Source organism: Lepisosteus platostomus, chromosome 7 (assembly GCF_059453375.1).
Source record: "Lepisosteus platostomus isolate fLepPlt1 chromosome 7, fLepPlt1.hap1, whole genome shotgun sequence".
Taxonomy (NCBI): domain Eukaryota; kingdom Metazoa; phylum Chordata; class Actinopteri; order Semionotiformes; family Lepisosteidae; genus Lepisosteus; species Lepisosteus platostomus.
Window position 1 is genome coordinate 22283350 of NC_142617.1, and position 21787 is coordinate 22305136.

At 35.4% G+C, this 21787-nt stretch overlaps 1 protein-coding gene across 4 annotated transcripts in view; it reads right to left on the bottom strand.

The window, feature by feature from the left end:
• The window catches only part of robo1 (roundabout, axon guidance receptor, homolog 1 (Drosophila)), a 507989-nt gene extending 491481 nt beyond the window's left edge, over nt 1–16508 (bottom strand). For all 4 annotated transcript variants that reach the window (XM_088639703.1, XM_088639701.1, XM_088639702.1 and 1 more), the window contains exon 1: nt 16288–16508. The gene's annotated coding sequence lies outside the window, so the exon portion shown is untranslated. The remainder of the gene's footprint in view (nt 1–16287) is intronic.
• Between the last annotated feature and the right edge of the window lie 5279 nt (nt 16509–21787).

Below are 21787 nucleotides of genomic sequence, written 5' to 3' on the forward strand. Positions count from 1 at the left end.
TTCCATTTACCAGTTGACATAAAATTGTTGGAATACTAAAATATGCTGAGCACACCAAATTCCAGCTGAGTTACTAATCATATCTTAATTATATCTGTGCTAAGGGAACTGACAGTAATGACTTACATTTTTAAGAAATCATCATGATGTGCAAACATTTAATAAGAAAGGCAAAAATACAGAAAGAAAGAGAAAAATAAATTAAGTGACTGTCCTACACTGATAATTATTAAAAACAGGTTTAAAACTCATGAATAATATTTGTTTTGGATAACAAAAGGGTGTTTGATGTTTCTAATATATTACAAAAAAGAAACTACTTAACATTAACAATTTGACTTACTGTAGGGGTCTTTCAAATGTATTTTACTGATTGCTTTATTGAATAGATAAGATATCCAGATGTTTATTTTTTAGGTAATAACACTTCTATATATTCATCTCGTACACATAACTGAAGACATTTAACTACTATTCACATAATGTAACCTGTATTGTCATACCAACATAATTCAAATAATGCCTGCTGTTTTACACACATTAACTGTTTTCCAGTGATGAAGATATCTGAAATTGTATTTCTTTCCATTAATATTTCAAGCACCATATTCTTATGAGGATAAACTCAAAGTTCTTCAACCTTTTTCCAACTACAGTATTCCTCTAAATGACCCTCTCTATATGGACTTGTATCTTTTTTTCTCTCGATATTACGAGGCTAATTTAATTACTCATACATCTTCTAAGTGCTTTATCCAGTGGGGTCAAGGAGGAGTCAGAGCCTGTCCTTGCAAGCAAGGGGTGCAAGGCAGTATACACCCTGGGCAGGATGCCAGACCATCAGAGGGCTCACACAAACACAAACACACATTCAGACCAGTGCCAATTTACCCAACTAACCTATGGGTATGTCTTTGGACCTAAGCACTAATTCCACCATTACACCCTTAATTTAATCATTTTTAATAATGATAATCAATCAGGTTCTGCTAAAAAGCCAGCAAAAAGAAACTGTTGGTTCTACTTCTTAAAGCATTTATTCCTTTCATTTAATTCAAGTTCTTGGGTTTCTTTGTCCATTGCAAGCAAAAAAAAACAACAACCAAAGTTTATTTTCACCATAGATTTCTAAGAAAAAGCGCCACACACAAGACATCCTGATGTTAAAACTATTTGAAAGCCCATTTATGTATTAACATTATTTTTTTAAGGCTAGTAACAAATAGTTGGCCACATTCCATTTCCTATCTTGACAAAAAATAGAGGACAAAAGGATTCTTAGAAATGCAGGCAAAATACACAGGACTATATTTTCATCTGGTACCCAACTCACTCCAGCAATTTGCCTACAGTTTGCCACCAGGGAAAATCAGAGACCCTATTTCCAATGTCAAAAACCTTTAAAAAACTGTATGAAATGTACCCATCTGAGAAAAGCACAGACTTGTAAATATCCTGATGGAAAACCTTTGTCTAGAACTTTATTGCAAGCTTTGAAATGTGATTTATTGCCCATAAAAAGCTACACAGTGTTACATGGGGTCATTTCTGATGGCCAAGGCCGAGAATGAAGTTTAAGTCAGGCTGTCATAGTAGAAGAGACACAAGGGCTATGGGTCTGAGCTCAAGGCATCCACACAAACATAACTGGAACAGTCCATGTTCTATCACACTGGGCTGAGTTTTAGCCCACAGACCCAGACCCTCTGGACAGCAGAGTGCCAAACCATAAAATCCTGTGAAGTGATTTTACACAACAGCCCAGCTACCCTCGGAATGCTAATCAAACCAACCTAAATCAGCTGCTTTGTGTGACTACTCTGTGGATGCTGTACCCTTATAGAGGACTTGTGGCATGCATTTTGTCGATCCCATGACTGGACTTAATGTATGACTGGACTTAACTTTGTATCACTCTTAATGTCTTCATTGTACACAATAAAACAAAGTACAGTTCTGAGGCACAGAAAACTGAGTATTACAGATGAAGCTTTTCATACATGAAACTACATTTGCACTGGTCTGTATATGTAATCATGTGATATGTGATTCTTAAGTAATCACCTGTCAGCAGCAAATTTAGTAAATTTTGAAACCATGTCCTTACTGCCCCTAAAACTCCCTTACAACTCAAACAATGCGATAGCATTTTGAAGATGAGTGAATACAAACCCTTTTAGAGCCTGTGACGAACTACTGTAGCTATACCCAAAGAGTTATCCTGACTCTTTATTGACTTTATAATTTGAAATCCCCAATAATTCTCTAATTCAAAATCACTCCTTTTCAGAACTGCCACGTATTTATCAGCTCTATTTCACATCTACAGATCCAGCCATTCAAAATGTACGAGGTACGCTGCGTTAAAACACGGTGGGAGTGGCAGGATGATAACTGAAATATGATAATAGTATCTGGAAGCATCTTGTAAAACCGCTAATAAAGCTTAACGTCTCGTACAGCATTTGAGCTATCACCAGAAAACGCCTGTTTTCAAATCCTTTTAATAATTTTAAACTGTGTATTACAGCATGTTAATCATTTAACATTAAAATGTCAGTATATTTTATAAAAGCAAGATTGCTCAGTTGGACAAAAGTACAGAACCTTCCACCTTCATCATAAATACTTTAATTATGCATAAATATTTTATGCATCAAAGTCTTGGTAACTTACATGGTTTCTGGTTTTAACACGCTTGTTCTAACATTATTAAGCTTTTATTCTGTACTTCATAAAAAGTTATAACGTTTTATCCTTTTCTAAGAATATGTAGTAAGAACACCCCTTGCTGTTTTTGTAAAAAGATAGTGATTTAACATCACTTGATAGTTATATTAATATGGAATCGTGTAACTAAGCAGCTAAGGCAGTTCAAAGCCCGATCAGAGAATTACTTTGTTTCTTATAATATATAAAAATAGTCCACTATTATAGCTTGTTGTTGGCTATGGTGTATGTATCTAGATGAATTATTATAAGTGATGGTTTCGTGATTTAGGATTTCTTCACTCAATTCTTTAAGTTAAAGGAGGGAAATAGGTTATATTTACATGTTGTGTATCGCCTCTTCTTATATTTGTAAAAACAATCCAATTTAAATGCAATACTGAATATATTATTAATAACATTGTAATACATTCACATTCTTGGGCTTGTGCCCTCACTTCTTCTGCCCCAGATCACCCTTCACCACATGGACTCAAACCCAGGTCTCCTGTGCTGTTCAACGGAGGTTTTTCCAGACAAGCTACAGAAGACCTCCTACAGCCCCAGCGGCCAGCAGCCCTGTTATGTGCAGGGGAGCAGAGTCCTGTAATGTCACCATGCTACAAACGGCTTGTACCATCTGTATGCCTGCCGTTCCTTACAATATTAATAATGAATGACCATGGATGAGCTGTACACTGAAGAGTTAGAGAAGACACGTTGAGTTTCATCTTTTCAGCTTGGAATTTAACCTTTACAGTGATCCTTTTGGCTATATGTTTTATATAGCCAGATGAGTAAAAATAGATTGGATTAACAACTAAAGTAAGAAAAGATATTTCACACGTACTTTGAAACCATACGGCTTTAGAACAGCCAACCGTTATGTGCAAACCGTATTCGCAACAATACTACACTGAGTCCTTGAGGCATATCAATCAAATTTCGGAGTTATAAAAAATAAACTACCTTTTGAGAAGTTGTTTACTGCTTGCAAAGTAGCATATTTGACAAACAGATAATTTTGCTTGAAGAATTTAAAATCTGTCTGTACTGTAGCTTTATTTAATTGAGCAGAAAGTCACCTTGCTCTTGCAAGCTTTATTAAAACAAAGGTTTTTAAAGATGCAACCAGGTACTTGTTTAAATAAAAACTGTGAAATTTTTCACAAATTGCGATCTTTAAACCTGTAGGTTGCAGGCTCTTCGTCATTTGTTCACAAAGTTATTGACATCTGAAACATTGTGTCTCATAAACATAAGCAAAGCTTATGAAAACCCCCAGAAAATTACTCTGAAAAAGATACAAGAAGTTTGAAATTATTATTATTAAATTATTACTGTTAATAATGACCAGACACATTATTATAGTTTCAGTGGTATTTTTAATAGTGCTTTGTTATTCTCAATTCTTATTACAATATATACTGTACCATTTCGTTTTAAGGCTTGAGGTTGAACAGTTGACAATATTCACTTTTGCTAATTCACATTTTTATTTCATTATTAATATGTTAGAATTGGATATGTTAGAATATATATATATACAAAAAAGCCTTAAACATGTTAATATAGTGTATATAAAATTTACTATTTTATGTTATTAAAAGTATTTGTTAGAAGGAAAACTCATGCTGTAAGCTGGTATTGAACCTGGACCATCTAGACAGAACCTCTATTGGCAAACCTGCTGCACCAACAGACTGCTCAGAAACATTGCTGAGACAAACAGCTTAAAAATGTTTTGAAAGTAATCATGCGTGAACGAGTCAAATTAAAAATAAAATGTGTTTACAAAGAAAGTGGATTACAGTACAGTAATACTACCAGCTATATAAATACATATATTTAGATCCTTAAATTAATATTGTTATTAATTCCTTTAGATAAGCAATTCCATATTATATTCCCTATTAAGCGGATTCTAAAAAGTAAAAGTAAAGTTTTTTACTGCAATAACGAGTGCAGTAGAAAAGGTTAAAACATGGAATACAGAGGGCATTTCAGAAATTAAACAGAGGTTCGGAACACCCTGTCTCAAAAATAGACATTTCATAAATTGAAGTTTGCGAAAACAGTGACAAATCACCCGGAACAACATACAATTTTAAAACACAAGCAGTTTGAAATTATTAGTTAACTTAACTTAACTTTGAACGTGTTGTGATATTTAGAAATACCAACAAATTCAATATAGTGTCTATAATATTTACTATTTGAATTTTTCAAATAAATGTTTATTGGTAAAAGAAAATTCATAGCAAGAGCTGGGATCAAACCCCCAACCTCCAGCAAACAAGGCACAAGCCTAAGCCATTACACCAACACACCGCTTGGGGAGTTAAGCTATAACTGAACAGGGCAGGCAAAAGTTTCCAAGTAATCGTGGATGAATGAATCAAATTAATGCAGATGTTTACAAAGAAAGTGTACAACTGTAATAATTTGAGCTATATGAATATAACTATATCATTATTCATTTCTTTAGATATGTTATTCCATATTATATTCCCTATTAATCAAATTCTATAAAGTATGCGTTTTTTTTACTGTGATAACAAGTGCAAATATTCATAGAAAAGGTTAAAACATTATAATTTTTTAATAAAGTATATAAACTTAATATAATCAGAAGGAGCACATAAAAACATTTCCAAAAGAACCACAGTATGCAACTGAATGAAAGACTTTGATGCTTAACATGCTTGTGAAGAAAGTGGAATACTGGTGTGTATTTTTTATTTAAACTTCCAATACCAGCCATGTACAGTTTACATAATATGTTTATGTTCCTAAATTAATATCGTTAATGACCTTCAGACTCAGACAAAATATGCTCAGCTACTAAAATTTCCCTTTAGTTGTAAAATTCCATATTGATATTCAATATTAAGCAGATTTAAACATGCACAGTAAAGAGATTAAATGAAGCAATCGTTTCACCAACAACCAATGCACCATGAGTGCCGCCTGTCGGTCATTTTGGCCAGGCAATCAGGTACTGTAGTATAACGCACTAAACTGTAGATTATTTCGCGCAGTACGGGGTTTTACCGTGCATTTTGAATGGCTGCATCTGTACAACCCTTACACAATATGAGGAGAATTAGGACTTACAGATTCACTTCCCTGAACCTCCCAGCTGTCTTTCAGCCTTTTGGCATGCTGTGAACTCAACGGTGCCTTACCAGAGAGTGAGCTCCTATTAATGGACTGATGAATCTCACTGATATCATTGCAAATGTAAAGGCCTCCAGTCTCTGTTGCCCTGAATGCCAAGGGAGACCTCAATGATTAAAGCCCACGACTACCGCTGAACAAACTGCAGTGCTATGTCTAGGGAAACTCCATCCACCATTAACTAATGGCATTGAACTGACCACTTCTGGATCACAGGAAACAGCAAGCATCTTTAGTGGTTAAGCCACTTAGGAGCCCCACTACACAAATGGTTAACCCTGATATCCACACTGCTGATGCTAGGCAATGAAATTTTGCAGATGTAAGCCCAAATTCCAAAGTTGCAGCACACCACAGGGTAGGCAACAGCTTTGGATTGTGAAGTATCTGTGAATTCACACCATGTTTAGAGACAGCTGTTTACATTTTCATAAATACATGTAATGAGCATCACTCCATATTATTTAACAGTACATACTGTAATTGTTAAATAACACCTCAAATATCTTAGGTATAAATGAAAAATAAGTAGTGATACTACAGTATTATTATTTTTTACTCACACATACTGTACTGTACACATACTGATTTAAAGATATTGTCCTACATTTAGCATTTTTTGTCTTTACAAAAATAAACCTACTGTATTTCATGAGCCAATGTTTGTCACCCAGTTCCTCCTCTGCCATTAGTGTGTCCCCAAACATTTAGAAAAATACTTTGGAAAAGATTCAGTTTGAGTATTGCATCCTAGGACTGATATAAAGTTCCATCCATGGTGTTGTCTTGTAGAGTATTCTCTTTGACGTAAAGTATGCAGTTTAAGTGGGGTCTATTGACTTCTTCTCCTGTCTTAACAGCTTCATAAATGTTATTTTTTATACTTAACCTCACAACTAATTTTGGATGTTATTTAATAGATTAAATAACAAAATGGAATATCTATCAAGTCTGTTGTATTCCTAAGAACTGAATCAGTCAGCAATGCTACTCAGCACTTTCATAGACACATGCTTTGTTAAACACTATAAAATCACCTTAAAAGCCATTAAATCATTTAGTATGAAATATTCCTCAATTGCTACTGTAGGTGGCATCCCTACAGTGTTACAAGCTGTTTGATGACATTTTCATTCTATAAATTATGCAGCATCTAAGTAGTGAAAAGAGTTCTTTTTTCTAGGGACACAAAAATACCACAGATAATGCACATCATCAGAGCACCTGCTCCTAGAATTAGCTTTGATGTTAAGTAATGCTTATTTTAAACAATAAATCATGTTGAGCAAAACTGATATTCAGCTTCTGATAACTCAAATATGGTATTAGGTTGACTTGCTGTGTCACCTATTAAGCGTGGACGGCCAGGCTTGAGTTAGGGAAAAGCATTATCTTGCTGCAGTCTTTACCACAGTTTCCTTCAGACTGACGTACTGGGCAAGATGAATCCAATTCCCTTTAAGGATAAAAAGTGCTCCAGTATGTTTACCTTTAAGCATAATATAGTGGATGGAGTCTGCAATAACTAAGTGAGCCTTTTCAATTAAACTTATTTTAAATTAAATAGGAAGATTTGGTCCACTGTTGACTTAAAGAAAATTAGAGATAGAGGGGCTAATAATCACAGTGAGAAATCATAAGATATAAGGTGACAAATATCTATAAGGTAACATAGAGCTGTAAGATAATTGTATGTTCTTCTGGAGTCTTAATTTAGGTTTCCAAAGCCAGGATTGACAATTTAGATTAATCAAACACAATTTTGCTGAATGTTAGCAAATCTAAAACTAGTCTCAAGCCTAAAATGTGACATGCAGAACCCATACAGAACATGCAGAAATACACTGGTGGTCTTAACCATCCTCTTATTACAAATCAGCTGCAATAGTTTTTAATTGCTGTAACAATAAATCAAAGCTTATTTTTTAAAGGGGAATCTAAATCTGTAGTATTAATCAGGCTTTGGAACATCAGTGGGATTTAGCTTTTCTAAAGCTAAGTGTTTCAATTCTCAAGATCGCACTTCTGAATTTCTTACAAAATCTTGCAAGTAGCCTGGCTTTATAATGCCACGTGTTTGCATGTTGCCAGCAGCCATATCACCCTGAAACTCACAACTGGCAATCCACTGAAGTTAAGCAGGTGTGAGCCTAGTCAGCACCTGGATGGGAGACCTCCTGGGAAAAACTAAGGTTGTTGCTGGAAGAGGTGTTAGTGGGGCCAGCAGGGAGTACTCACCCTGTGGTCTATGTGGGTCCTAATGCCCCAGTATAGTGAGGGGGATATTATACAGTAAAAAGGCCCCGTCCTTTGGATGAGATATAAAACTGAGGTCCTGACTCTCTGTGGTACTTAAAAATCCCAGCGCATTTCTAAAAAAGACTAGGGGTGTAACCCTGGCATCCTGGCCAAATTTCCCATTGGCCTTTACCAATAATGGCCTCCTAATAATCCTCATCTTTGAATTGGCTTTATTACTCTGTTCTCTTCCCCACTGATAGCTGATGTGGGGTGAGCGTTCTGGTGCACTATGGCTGCTGTCGCATCATCCAGGTGGATGCTGCACATTGGTGGTGGAGGGAGTCCCCATTAACTGTAAAGCGCTTCAAGTGGAGTGTCCAGAAAAGCGCTATATAAGTGTAAGCAATTACTATTAAAATTACTATTGATTAAAGCATTAATTTAGGCTTCCTTTACAACTGTTTTACATTTTGAAAAACTAAACATGCCTTTACCTATTCCATTCCTAAAAATAAAAGGTACCCATAAAAATAAAAAAGGCAAACAAAGAAACAAAGGTACAAAATTTTGTAGATCAGTGAAAATGAACTGTTTTTTCCAAGATATCCATTGCATGTTTTTTCAACATGGGGATAGAGTGTCAATTCTGATGATGAAGCAAGGTAATCCTGACAATAAACAACAGGCATTTAACTCTTTTGTGCCAAATGAGTATCTACTGTACAGTACTTGTAATGTTTCTTATCTACTGTACAGTACTTGTAATGTTTCTAAGCATAATTAAGCAATTAGGTACAGAATATCCACTAGAAAAATGTATTATCCCTTTGTGAAGGAATCCATTGTAGCCAATGTTCAGCAGGTGGACTTTTCATAGCTACCTGGATTCATGGTTTATTGTGATGGTATTGTTTTTATGCCTGTGTTTTCTTAAGGGAAATCTATATCTATTTTATGAAGTGAAAATAAATATCCTTAAGTGATAGATGAAGATGCTGCCTTCATCTCCAGCAATCGGCAGTAATAACATTTCCTGTTGTAAGTGATATGGTGCCACTCACAGAGTTGCTCACCATTCATAGTCTATTATTTTCTATGCATACTGATGAGACTCAGCTGCACACCCCGTGGTCAAAATGTCAGACAGCTTTTCAATGTGATTGAAATTGCTAGATAACACATCATTTATATACCAAACAACTATAGTGTAACAAGAGTGCTGTGGATTTCTGTATCATTGCCTGTATGCTTGCCACTTTAATTCATATTGGATTTAATTAGAGCATTTTCCCAATTTCTAAATAGCAAGGTTTTATTTTCTCATTTGGGTGGTCAAGAACATTCTGTTATTATTGCATCAGGAGGCAAGATATGTGCAATATGGTGCTAGATTAGATGGGCCCAATGGTTTTATCTTAAAAATGTAATAAAAAATTGAACCAAAGATCTATAAAGATCTGATAAATATAACGTCTACTGTCAGTGCATCACAAACATTAACTTTTTACAGTGCAATGTAATAAACCACTGAATTACACAATCTGTAAATTCATCATAGAAATTAATGGAAATACATTACAGAATGATTAACTAATATACAAAACGCTACCTCACTCCATTTAAAAAATATTCATTAATAAAAATTGTTTTAATTGTTGAAATTTTAAATCAATGTTGTAACAGTGTTGAATGTTCTATGTATTCACTAATATTTTTAATTATTTTTGTTTTGGAGTATTTGTGTAGTCAAAATCTAAATTAAAGGAAATTATGATTGTAGAGCTAGTTATAAGAGCTGAAGAATAAAAAATGTAGACTTTGAGACTCTAATCTCAAATTCAGCATGCACTTCACAATTAAGAGGCGACATTGCAGTTTGGGGATGAACATTAAAGTTTGAGGCTCTTGTAAGGTTTGGTCTGCTAATGCACAGTATTTGAAATACCTATTTGAGTAGCATAAAAGAAACAAAAACAATCAATCCAAAGAGCCATTCAGCCCTGGATATCTTGGAAATGTGTCTTTTCATACTTTGCGCTTCAGATTTGACTAATTGAGTTGCCATTGATAAGATGTCACTTAAACAGACATCTTGATGAGCCATAAATGGCCAACCATTAGAACAGAGGGTAATGTCCGTGTCAGGCCAGAGTAATGAACCACGATGTACCTCCCAGCAACTTGCTCTATGGGAGCAGAGAGAGAGAAAATTATGCAGCAGTCACATAAGTGGACAACCGGGGATTTGTGCCTCAGGTGCTGTGATGCTTTTTTCTTTTTATTTTTTCTTGAAGATGTCAACCAAATCTCAGAGTCCAAGGAGTCTTGCGAAAGACAAATTTCTCAGCTTCAAGGACAATGTATAACAAGAGGTTCAACAATCTTAGTCAGTATTTATCTGAAGGAAACACTGTCTTTAGAAATTCTTTAACCAGGAAGAAAAAATGAAAAATATTTATGCAGAAAAGAAGCAAGAATCCAGGTAGATTTCATATTTCAGGCAGTATGGTAGCCATTATTCTGTAAGGCTGTTTACATAAAAAAGTTGTACTATAAAGTTGTGTTCATATTCTTAATTGTCACAATGTTAATGATGTAATGTAAAGTTTTTTTTTATATACCAGATACTTTTCCTGTATAAAACTAGAGAGTATACTCAAGAGTTTTGGTCACTATCGATTAGCCCTAAAAAGAGACCAAAGGGCGAATGAAAAGATTATTGGTTTCAAGGGACAGCTGTAAACAAAAACACGAATATCCAATTGCAATTGGACACTTAAGGGAAATTAATTTAGGACAGAAAATAAGAAACATTCATTTACTCAAAGAAATGGCTGGAATACATTTTGGTTTCACTTAGCTGCAGTATTACCTACCTAATGAGCAAGATAGGCTGACCCCATAAACCCACAGACACATTAAAGATCAAAAGGTGAAAGCAGAATAGAAAAGAAAATACCTGTACTACATCTATGACATTACATCCTGTTTTCATTTGACCTGTAACCAACAAATTAATTCTAATTAGTTACTGAGTAAGCTGAATTCATTTTTATTGTGTTACAGCTGTTTTCAGCTCCCGAATATCAGTAATCATTGTCGATGGAATCTGCTTGTATTTTCTATTGCCTTCTATTCGGTTAAATTCTATTTACCCGATAAGCTTCAATTTGCAATGGAAGCAGAACTGTTCAATTTCTCAAGATAACAAGGACACATTCCTGCAATAAGAGATATGGGAAAGTGTTCAGAGTGTGCAAACTATGTATGCATACTTCTTAAGCAGGCAAGTGCAGTTTGTAAAGAAATGGTGATGGAATCAAATGTCTCACTTTGTAATTACAGTATGTATTTTTTTATTTCATAAAGATTTCAGTTTATTTACCTTCATAAAGATTCAGTTTATTTCTTTATTTCATAAAGATTTCCTTATGCATTCTGCAGCATTCATTTCCCACAAGCCATGTTATAAAACCAAACAGAGAGTCTTTAAAGCTCTCATAAAAATGTTGACAGTGCAGTGATGCACTGAACAACCATCATACAGTATCTTGGCTACAGCTAATCAAACAATACAAATATTTACCTTAGAAATCCACATTGAAAAAACGCTAGACTTCTATGAATCAATACTGTAATAAAATTACCAGTCTCGAATAACACAGCATACCTTGGTAAAATCCATTCACAAAATCATTATAGCAGTAAGTGACCCTTTTCTCCAGAAATAGGCCAAATGTATAATTTTACAATAAATAATGCATGCTCAGTTACTTGCATTTTATTAAAGTACCCTGTATATTTACAATGAAGAAGATCATGGAGATCACAATGAGACAGGTCTATAGCTCTAGCTTTCTGGGATGTGTAGCTGAAATCACCTTAACTGATACGGAATCCTCTGTAAACACCTCTGAGTGAAATTAATAATATATAGTATCATCACTTTATTAACCCTTTACAATTTCTTGCATTAGGAATTAGCTTTTCGCATACCCCAGCTTGCTCTCCATGAGACACACAGACACACAGATAGGAAGAGAGCCTGGGGTCAGAGCGCAGGGTCTGCCATTGTACGGCGCCCCTGGAGCAGTTGGGGTTAAGGGCCTTGCTCAGGAGCCCAATGGAGTAGGATGGGTTAAATTAGTCTGATAGGGTTATATGATTTAGAAACGTAACTATAGAAATAACTATAGAAATTACAACATTAAGTCGTTCTGCAGAATACAACTGCATTGTATAATATACTGTGACACATTTAATAGTTTCCCAATACAAACTAGCCACTATAGATATTAAATAAAGGTCATGGAAATAAAAAAAGAATAACTTTGTAGAAGGAACAAGTTAACAGCCCATTGGCTTTCATGATAGGAACTGGGAAGTTATGAAGCAAGAAATATTATTTGTAACTTCTGTCATACATTTCCAAATCATATAACCCTATCAGACTAATTTAACCCATAGCAGGTGTCCCACTCTTAATTCAAATGTGTTTACATTTCTTGAAACAAAACACGCAAACCACATGTCTATGTAACATCAACATTTCACAAAACCTAACTTCAGAAAACCAGACCACCTGGTCAAAACCAGGCAATCATGGGAAGAACATTTTACACCAAGACCAATAGCCAGGGCCTGATTTGAATCTGTTGCTATGAGGCAGCAAATCACCATAGCAATGTATCACTCTACACTTTATGTGTATATAGTGCTACATTAATATAGTGGAGCTAAAGGTATTGGGTTTGCAAAAGAGCATAATGACACAAGAATGTTAGGAATGAAAAAATGCTGGTTTCATTACTATAGCCAAATATAGCCAAAAACTCACTTTTTTACTCTCAATGCTTCTAATTCTCAATTAAAAGTGCAAAAACATATTAGATAAAGAGCCCATACACATGGGGCAACATAGATGGAGATCATAGATATGGCACCTTCCTTTGTGTGATATCTACAGTAGTTTGACATTTGTCCCTTTGTACAGTACAGTATGTAACTTTACATACAGTAGCTTATGGAATTCTGAAAATTTGCAGTGATCTTTTTTTCTGTATATAATACTGTAAATAAAGCAGCAATTTCTGATAAAATACAGCTTACATCTTATTGAAGATACTGCAATTATAAATAATATAGTTTGGAAAAGAACAGTACAGATATGAACTGGAAAACAAAGATGTTATGCTGCACACAAGGTTTAAATGATTAATCATTTATTTGTTTTGTATAAACAATTGCCATTTCTTGTCCCTAGTTATTGCTCATACTGGTCCCCTGTGAGCATAGATCCTAATTTCACATTTAGATTTTGGTTAAGGACAGCCTGGTCTTTGAATAACGCTTTGTATCAGGAATCCCTGTGGTCTGGCATTCTTGGAAAGCAAGAGACTGTTGACCACTCAGTTGCAGAATTTCACTAATATAGTACCGTCTAAATGAATAAGGGATAGTTAGTATTTGTAGGTGCTTTCTCAAGGGTATGAACATAATCAGTCTTCTAAAAACACTGGATGCTATAAAGCCAACTATGGGCATTGTGCACTGCAGACACTCAGACATAATCAAAGATGAGAGAAGAGAAGGAATCATTTTTATTTGAATTTTAATAAATCCAGCCCTAAGAACATTTCCACATATCTATATGCAAATTACTACTCAGCACCCAAAATTCATGAGGCTCATTATAATTGTGGTTGATTCTGTACAGACACACATTATGTTACAGTACATTTTAGATAGTCTACTCTCAGTTATTAATTTAAAAACTATTCACAGTTAGCATCTGCTCAATGATAAATACAAAATCATTTTATGTGTGATTAAAGGACATTTACTAAGTCATACCTTGTCTGAAAATCATTAGCCACTAATGAGGTTAGCCAATAAAAAATACTACGGTGTAGTTAATGGTAGTAGAAATTATACTGATTACTTTATTTTGCTAAAGCAGTTGTACATTCTACATTAAGTTTACACTGAAATTACTTCCGTCAAACAATGTAAACTTTTTTTGAAGATGAAAAACACTGTGGAACATTTAATTCAGTTTTAGAATTCTCTCATACTGAACTCATCAAAATCGGGCTCCTTGAACACGAAGCATCTGATGTTAGCAAGATAAACTGTAAAGGTAAAGACAGTTATTAACTCATTCATGAATACCACAGTATATTCAGGGTTCTATTCAGGGACCCACTCTTTTTAAGTTGGCTTCAAATGACTGTTGACAACTAAGCTTCTTTATTTGTATTTTTCATTTTCTAGTTGTTCAGCACTTTTGAATGCTAACAATGATAGACCCTGTTTAAATTACAATTTATTCTTCTGTGGATTATATCTTAAGAAGGAAAATAAATATCATCAGATAATCCGCTATATTACCGTGCTACTTATTCCTGTCATTAAGTTTTATCTTTATTATTAAAAAAGAGCTCCTTATCTCGTATCTCGCATCAATAGACTGTTTTGATCTCGCTACAATACAATACATGACCAGTAAGTAACAGTGACCAAACTTTCAGCACCACAACTCATCGACAGCGCTCGTAAAAAATCCTGCAGTATATCATTAGAAACCTGCTCATAATGTTTTTTTTCCCTGCGCTAAACCACACGGCGATTCGTTTTCAAAAAGTGTTGGGTCTGGTTTCTATTCATTCTCATCCCTGCTTAGTATCTTAGCACCCAGTGTCTTACTCTTATCAGTTAAAAAAAGCAACTTTAAAAATCTGGTTAAAAGTATGGTTTGCGCAACATGTCAGATATTTTACATTTGTAACCTTTTCAAAAGTAACATTTCTTAAATGGCAAACAAATAGCGTGATTACTATAGTTCCCAGCATTAAGACCTTCAGAAACTCAGCGTAACGCTGAAGCACAAGAACTCAAATACGAGTTTAATACTAAAATAAATAGGAAAATAACATCTCGGGTGTCCTGTATGACTTCGCCCCTAGGGTAACCTAAGAATTATTTTGAGGCGTTCGTTAGATGTCTAAAGCTCAATACATCGACTAAAGTATTCCTTCAAGAATTGAAAAAGAAACTCGTCCGTTCCCGACACTGAGCAAATTGCATTGATATGGAATCGGTTACCCCCAGTGGTATTTATAAATCTGAGTTCTGTAATATATACCGCACAGACATGAGGTAAATTATACACCTGATACCAGAGCCCATTAATAAAAATCTATATGAAAAAACATGCGTAATAAAAAAAGGTTTTGAAAAGCTCGAGAAATAATTGTATCTACTTAACCAAACCTAAGTTATTCTTTTAAAATTAAATATGTTGCATTTTATAGCGTCTAACACCTTCAAAGCCAACACCAAATCCCACTGAGTGAGATGGATAAGGTTTCCAGAAAGCAGCAGCATCGCGTACAAACTCGGGCCAGTCTCTAATAAAGGAATGGGGGGATCCCAGTTGAGTTATTCCTTATAAATAATGCAAAATTCATAGTCCGACGCGAGGTTTCAGAGCAAATGCTCCCAGCATATTACTTACAAGTTCGTATCCACAACACCAGCTAGCATATCTCTTGTTAGAGATATCAGTAACAGATCAAATGCAACGTACTGGGCAGAAGACAGCTTTCTTGTAAACCACAGACGAGACCATAGCAAATAGAATGAAATAAAAAACGTAATTATTAAGGGCACACGTGATAAAACTTCAATTAAAATCTTAAAAACCAACAGGGTGCTACAAAGAATATTTTATTGATACTAAAATCTTTTCGGTTGTTAAAACAAAAAAAGGGCATTTTTTTTTAAGTTCAATGCGCGCGGTGAAATAAGCACATTTGCAGAGCCTCTCAGATTTCGACAACAGTTCATTCAGTGGATACCCCCTCTTCCACAATCCGATTAGGTCAGTTTTTGAAATAAATAAAACATGTGTTTCAGATGTTCCCTTAATTAATAAAGTACCACGCGATCCGTTTTTAACTTAATTTCAGTATGTTGCTCCTTGAAAAGCATTATTTCTGTACAGCATATCACAATATTCCCTTTTCAGCGCAACTGTCCAACAAAAAGCATGTAACTTTCCAAATAAATACAAGTACTCAAACCAAATCATAGATTTGGAATCCAGCAATATCAACCTGTGCAATGTACACAACTAAAGATGTTAAGTGTACTTACCCAATGCGTCTGTTCTAGTTTTTTAGAAATATATCTCTTCCATGCTTTGATCAGATCTGTGCAACTTTCTGATACAGAGCAAATCTCAGTGCAAACAGACCAGATTGAAGACTTTTCGAGCTAATGTTGATAAAACAAAGGAAGGATCTTCCAGCAAAATCAGGGTTCCACCAAGAAACCTAATCCCCCTTCAGATACGAATCCCGAACCGTTATCTGTATTACTATTAATGCGCAGGACAAGCGGTATCGCATACAAATTGTTCCATCTCGCTTCCCCTGCAGCGGTTCCTAGGCTTCCTCTGGGTCCTAATGCGGTTCAGGACCTCCAAATTGCCGACATAACCGGAGATTGAATTAAACTGCCAAACAGCAACATTTTTTTTAAATGTAATGTATCAGTTAGAAGAAATTACACTTTTGAGTGACTGCAAAATATACACCTAGGAAAACGATGCCACACATACACAAAAATAAAATATTAATGTATCACAAAGATTAAAATCCAACAATTTAATCAGGAATACTCGGTCGCATTGCACTGTATAAGGTAGTGAATGGAGTGATGGATCTTTCTCGCTGAAAAAGAATAAGCGGAATGCGTTTCTTACTAAGAATTACACTTAATGTGCAATGTACAGTATAACAATAGGTATCATGAAGTTGACAGCCCTAAATTCTTTTTTTAGAAGTCACATTCAACGATTGTTTTTATATTAACATAAACGTTGTAACACCAACGGAATGGTATTTTGTGAGATCAAGCAATGGGCCACCATGGTAGCCAAGTACTCCTCTTGTAGCCTGGACAAGGCTTCCTTTGTAGTCTGCACCATTCTCTCTCCCTGTCCATTTGATGCAGGGTTGTAAGGAGCAACTACAGTATGATGTGACGTATTGCATTACAGTACAGTATAAAGTCCTTGACAGAGTTGCAAGAAAAAGTTTGTGAACCCTTTGAATTAACTGGATTTCTGCATTAGTAACTCATAAAAATGTGGTCTGACCTTCAACTTACTCACAATAATAGACAAACACAATATGCTTAAACTAATACAGTAACACACAAACAATTGTACTTCTTGTCAATATTGAACACATCTTTTAAACATTCACAGTCCAGGCTGGAAAAAGTATGTGAGCCCTTGTATTTAATAACTGGTAGATCCTTTAGCAGCAATAACCTCCACCAAACGTTCCCTGTAGCTGCTGATGAGACTTGCACAACGATTAGGAGGAATTTTAGACCACTCCTCCTTACAAAACTGTTTCAGTTCATTGATATTTCTGGGATTCCTTGCATGAACAGCTCTCTTTAGGTCATGCCACAGCATCTCCATTGGGCTGAGGTCTGGACTCTTACTTGGCCATTCCAGAACACAAACTGTCTTCTGTTTAAGCCATTCTGTTGCTGATTTATTTCTGTGTTTTGGATCATTGTCTTGTTGCATCACCCAACTTCTATTAAGCTTCAGGTGACGGACCACTACCCTGACATTCTCCTGTAAAAGTTATTGATACAATTTTGAATTCATTGTTCCCTCTATGATAGCAAGCTGTCCAGGCCCTGAGGCATCAAAGCAGCCCCAAACCATGATGCTCCACCATGCTTCACAGTAGGGATGAGGTGTGCAGTGCTTTTTTTTCCTCCAAACATAGTGTTGCACGTTTCTGCGAAAGAGTTCAGCTTTTGTCTCCTCCATCCACAGAACATTGTCCCAGAAGCGTTGTGGAACATCCAGGTGGTCTTTTGCAAACTTGAGATGTGCAGCAATGTTTTTTTTTTGGAGATCAGTGGTTTTCTCTGTGGTGTCCTTCCATTGACACCATTCTTGTTCAGTGTTTTTCTTATAGTAGACACATGTACAGAGCCTTTGGCAAGTTCAAGAGATTTCTGCAGGTCCTTTGCTGTTATCCTAGGGTTCTATTGCACCTCCTTCAGCATTGTACGCTGCACTCTTGCCATGATCTTTACAGGACTCCCACTCCTAGGGAGAGTAGCAACAGTACTGAATTTCCTCCATTTGTAGACAATTTGTCTTACTGTGGATTGATGAACACCCAGGCCTTTAGAAATGCTTTTGTAGTCTATTCCAGTTTTATGCATCTCTACAATTCTTCTTCTAAGGTCCTCTGATCTTTCTTTTGATCGGGGCATGGTTCACATGAACAGCTCTTTCTTGAGAAGAGCAGACTCTGTTAGTAACCAACCTTTGTGTGCCTTTTTTATAGGGTATGGCACCTCCAGCTCACACCTCCAATCTCATCTCATGGAGTGGAATGCCTTACTCCAATTACCTTTAGGAGAAGTCGTTAGTCATGACTGTGTTGAATGTGCTTCGATAGTCTCCACAAATCTTTAATATCCCATCTTTTGTTGCCCCTGGAGCAATCGGGGTTGCCCATTTAGAGAAGCGGACTAGAGTGAAAATCCCTTCCCGCACTAAGATATCCACTGCCTCATCTACTTTGTGGCATATTACAAATGGCTCTGGCTGCAGTTTTAGAAATCTGGGGATGATTGAAGGGTCCATTGAAACCATCACAGATGAACTATGGCAGGCTCCGCACTCTTTGAAATGTCGTGCATAATGTTGTACAATAGCCTTTGTTGAAGGCTGTATGATTTAATTCTCTCTTGTGATTTTGATTCCTAGGGGTTCAAACCAGTCATGTCCAGGCAAAACGGTCCCTTAGTCTTCAATAATGAGGATCTGTAATTTGTGTCGCTAATCATGACATTCTACCTCTACTGTGATCTCTCCCAACACTGTTAGTGGTAGTTAAGACCTGTATGCCCTGCGATGGACTAGCATCCCATCCAGCATGTACCTTGCCCTGGGCCCTTTGCTTGTATGGATAGGCTCTGACTCCCCTTTAATGAATTGGAAGAAGCGATTAGAAAATGGTTGGATGTTCTGTTCCTAAGCAATCTAATATCTTTAATCTACCTCAGAAGAGTAGATATTCTTGGTTCAGAAATGAAAAGAAAAAATAATGTTTTTAACTTGTGAACAAAAAAGAAGCACAAACAAATATTTGGATATAAAACAGAATTTCAGTTACAAGGGCAAAATGGACAGGGGATAAGGGGCAGCCCAAACAAGTTCCACATGGAAGAGTAATAGGAAATAAATCACACCTTTGATACTGAGGGGATGCACCCAGACAATTAATGTAAAATCGAAACCAAACCCGTCCAGATTCTTGAATAATCCCCCTACTTGACATAGTTAGAAGCTTCTTTCAAGTCAAGTGGGAGTGCAGCTGGTTTGGCCTCCCAGGTGTTTTGTGTAATGTATGATATGAAAAAAAGTGATTAATCAGGAAGTATTCAATTTAGGAGGGTTTCCTGTAATCTATTTGCAAGGAACATACAGTAGCAATCATTTTTATATAAAGGAATATCAGTGGATAGTATGATACACAGTAAGAGTGGTCCTTTTTAAGTATAAATATGTAACTGGTTCTTCTGGAGAAAGTAGATACAAACGAGTTCCATAAACAGGGTTGTCGTATACTGTATGTCTAGGGAGTAGAATCACTTCACTAAAATTTAATTAGAATCAATGATAAATGCATTAAAACCAATGCCTAGATTTTCACCACATGTCAAAGCATTATTTGATACTCAATGTAATTTTGAATCAATGCTCTGTGCAGGGTTTCAGCACAAGCTCATACAACTACATACAGTACCTACAATACAACTAGAACTTGCATGGAGATTAACAACAATATGTATAGCTATTGTCATTTAATCACCTGTCCATTTTCTTTAGCAATATCACAGACAATGCAACAGTAAATTTAAATGATCAAGAATATTTACAGTATATAGTAAGTCAACAAGATATTAGTGCTTTTATTGAAAATTCTAAAGAGTAAAATAATGAAGCCAAATAATGAAGTTGCAGTAGTCTATACAAAACTGTTTAAATTTCTTTGAATTTACGTTCATCACGAGAACACCAAGGCCTCCATCATTTTATATATGGATCATGAGGAAGCTTTATGAGTGGAGTACTACCTTCCTAACACAATTGTATATCTTAGATGATCTTACTTTCTTGAACTGTTTTAAAAAGTTTTTCAAAGTCGCAACAGGACTGCTTTCAGGAACATATTTGTATTACTCACAAAATCTATTGTATTATTTTTATTCTAAGTCAAAAGCTCTTAATTTGGCAACAGCCTTTGAAGAATGTCATTGTAATGTAATTGGCATTTTGTGAAACAAATCAGAAATCAAGTTTTGAATATTCATAAAAGGGTAACTAGAATACCTGTCAGGTCACCAATACTTGAGCATCCTTGTAAAAATGTGGTCTTTAACATCTCTTTATTTTTCAGTTGTAATTGCATAATAATTTTATTTTTTGTGCAAATCTTCACCATGAACTAACATGCTGTAAGAATTGCTCCACTGTTTATTACATGTTTTGTGTAATGTATGCATTACAGTAAGGCTGACTTTTCCAAGGGAAATACTAACACAAGCCAATGTCTCTTTCAGGTGAAAAATGACAGAATTCCTGCAAGTTTTTTTCCTCTGTGTTATTCTAAAGGACTCTCTCAGCAGTCTTAACCCCAGTCTTTGTTTTGGTTTGTTTCACATGTTAGCCTATTGTTGTGTTTTAAGTGTGGGCCCATGATAAATTACAGGTTTTTCAAAATATGCAGTGCGTTGCAAAAGTATTCAGACCCTTTAAAGGTTTTCAAAAGCTGCTATAATACTTTCACATATTGTTCTAATCAGTATTTTTATTGCAAGCTTGCATGCTCAAACAATGGTTAGGAGTGATGTTTGCCCATTCCTGCTGGTTGTTTTGTGTTGATATTGCTGAACTTTGTCACTCAATTAAAATTTTTTATGTAGTTTGCAAGCCTTTTTTTAATTTTCTCTTGTTTGTATTTCAGTATTTCATCTTTCAATCCTCTTTATGTAAATGTATTAATTACACCAATAAACTATTAATTTTTCATTTCTTATTATATAATTAATCACATATCCTTTGCTGAATACCTAATAATTGATGCTTGGAATGCTTACAGGCCATGAAGGAATTGAAGGCCATTGAAGTGCATGATAAGCAGTGACCCAAACTTATGCGGTCAAAAAAATATCATACCCAAGTATGGCTTTATTTCAATTTCCACATGAGATTATTTTGATAGTATCAGAAAGCACATTAATATCTTTTGTTTGTATTAAAAAAACATTTTAGCACAGCCTTCAGAGGCACACTATATGCAACAGGTTTTAATAAAAATGGTAAAATGAACTTGATTAAGCCATCTTGTATTACACAAGGACTAGGACCTCTTAATTCTAATCTGGGGGGTTTTGAAAGCACAAGCATTCAAAGCCCAAATATATTATTTTCTCAAGGAAAGAAGAGCTAACAAAGACATTTCCACAAGAAAAGAAACCTTACATGCTTATAAAGGAAAATCACTTAATTAATATAAATACACATTACAATACTGCTAGACACAGA